General features: G+C 35.5%; 1 long non-coding RNA gene across 1 annotated transcript; it reads right to left on the reverse strand.

Moving 5' to 3' along the window:
- Positions 1–1043: 1043 nt before the first annotated feature.
- Positions 1044–2399, reverse strand: LOC105447461. The gene is made up of 3 exons (XR_004065427.1): positions 2183–2399; positions 1672–1704; positions 1044–1180 (listed from the first exon to the last, which is right to left on the reverse strand). It is a non-coding gene; the product is annotated as an uncharacterized LOC105447461 (long non-coding RNA).
- Positions 2400–2599: the final 200 nt, after the last annotated feature.

Raw genomic sequence — 2599 nt, forward strand, 5'->3', positions numbered from 1 at the left:
GGCTGTGAAGCAGTCGAAGTTCTTTTCCATCTGGATACATTTTGATTTTCCCTACTGAGAACTCCGATTCTGCAACATATCTCCATGGCTATCTTACACGAGCTGAAGTCCTCCTCATTAAAAACCAATTTCTTTTTCAGGAGTCCTGAGAAGGCAATCGATCCTATTCTTTGGAAACAAAGCTTGATATTTTTCATTTCCTTGTCCAGATGGGCTTCATGTAAGACCTTGGCAGCCTTTGACAAATAATGGTCTCCTAGAAACATGATCATTTGTTCAAATAATCGAGAAAATGTCTTCAGTCTGCGTATTGTTTCTCGTTTCTCACTGTTACAATTTTCCCATAGGATGCATAGCATTGCTACGTAAATTGGGAAGGGTGCCATGTTCTTCTTGATTACATCATTCACATCAATAGACCGAATTAGTTCTAATCCTGCATTTTCATCATTCAAAAAGTACTTGCTTATGTATGTTGAGACATTTTCAGTACTAAATCCTTCTAGTCCAATGAAAGCATACGACCTTCTCAATCCTTCGTTGGATGTGATCGTATCCGCCCTCCACGGTCTTGTTGTCACCAGAACAATACATTGCTTGAATTTCTCCAATCGTAGAATCTGAGAAATATCTGAGCTTTCTCTGGTAGAGAGGTCCCCATCATACTCATCGAGTCCATCAAGTACAATCAGAACCTTTGTAGGTTGAGACAAAATGTAATTATCGATCTGTTTAGGGTTAACATAATTATTGTCAGAGAGATAATTTTTCATAATATCACCAATTGTCTGACTCTTGACAACATTGCGCAGGGGTATTACCAAAACCCAACTGAAGCGCTGAAACTCTGGAGATCCATTAACCCAATCCCATGCGATCTTTGAACAGAAAGTCGTTTTACCAACACCACTTTCACCTTCAACGAGAAGGCGTTTAGGAAGTACCCCGTTAATCTTTGTAGTAAGAAGATCAGTGTAATCGAATGGCGTTTTGGTGCTCATTTCTTTCCTGAGCAGTGTTAAGTTCGTGAAAATGTGCTCGAATTCTAGGATGATATTGAAATCAAGCGGGTCAGGTTTGATTTTGCACATCTGTTCGCGATAGAATGTCTTCAAATCTTCCCCACACTGGAGAACCTGTGCCTCAGTCATGAATGGTTGGGAAGTATCCAGTATTGGATCTGTACGGAGATTTAAAGGAATTTATGTAAATTCAATGTAATATCTATTTCAACAGATGTCACAAATAAAATGATATGGGTTTGAACATGTAATTACTATAAGTCTTCTACGGTACGTTGTAGATATATTATGAATACATGATTTACATAACTTTGATCAATGCTCTGAATAGTAACGGATACACAACACAATCAATTACATTTAACATTTGTCCAGTAATATGTCCAAATATCTTGCTTTAAATAGAAAGCACACCCTAACCTTATTTCATTCTTAATATGAAAAGAGAATAGGAGAACAGATTATCTTAATTAATTTGCACATTAAAGTATATCATATTTATCTAAACCAAACCTACCTTGTTCTGGAACTACTTTGAAAATTCAATATAGCTGCAATTATTTCAATTGTTGAAATTTGTATTGATAAGACATGATAGTCTCCTAATGAACGAATGCTCTTTTGTGTAAAATGTGTAATGTATACTTACCAGAAGGTGAGGTTCCAGATGTAAGATATTCACCTGAAGAACGGAAATAAGATGTCATAGATAAAAGAACTGGTAATGTTTTGTTTAATAATTAATGTTGTATTGAATATCTACATACCATATTAAAAACTGTAATTTTCTCTGGCAGAGGGGGTCGAGCATAAGTCTTAAAATTATGAAAAGAAAAAGAAAACCAGGAATATACTGCCAAACTTTCTGTTTTCTTTCAGCTTGTAACATCACACATAAAGTAAAGTAGTTTTAAGTAGATATGATTTGCATGCCTAACCTAATTTTCTTGGCTGATCATACTTCTCTGGTTTAAAGTTTTATGTGATAAATTGTGTTTTTATTGTAAATACCATCATTCACGCTTTTGTATCTATTTCTCACTGTCGGTTGTATGTGTATCCCAATGTTTACCGTTATCATGTACCTTTGTGATCATGCATGAAATGGAGACATTTATGTAACAAAAAAGACTTTAAAAATACAATGGCAAAGTAATTACCTTCCAATAATTTTGTCTGAAGTGCACCCATACCGGCGTTTTTAAGAATTTCTCCAAGAAGTGCTCGACAATTGGTTCCATCTCTCTGCTTGACTTTCCATCTGCAGAAGAAGTTGATCAAAGCTCCTGGGATGTTCAAATGATGTTGGGTCAGTACAGTTTGGCTCTGTGTTAAGCTAAAACCAAGACCAGTGCACAGTTTATTGTAGCAGTGGACTGGAACTTCTTCAGCAAGCAATATGAGTTCACTTTCCTGCAGTACACTATCTATCGATCTGAAAGAAAACAAGAAGAGAAAAGTAGATTCAAATCAATGCATTCAGGAAAATAAATACTTTCATTTTTTTTGCTCATGTAAAGGGGGAACAAATTCTTTTCATTTCCAAACATAAAGTAACAAAACATTACATGTGTACA

This window comes from Strongylocentrotus purpuratus, unplaced genomic scaffold, assembly GCF_000002235.5.
Source record: "Strongylocentrotus purpuratus isolate Spur 01 unplaced genomic scaffold, Spur_5.0 spur5_scaffold_20, whole genome shotgun sequence".
NCBI classification, from domain to species: Eukaryota; Metazoa; Echinodermata; class Echinoidea; order Camarodonta; family Strongylocentrotidae; genus Strongylocentrotus; species Strongylocentrotus purpuratus.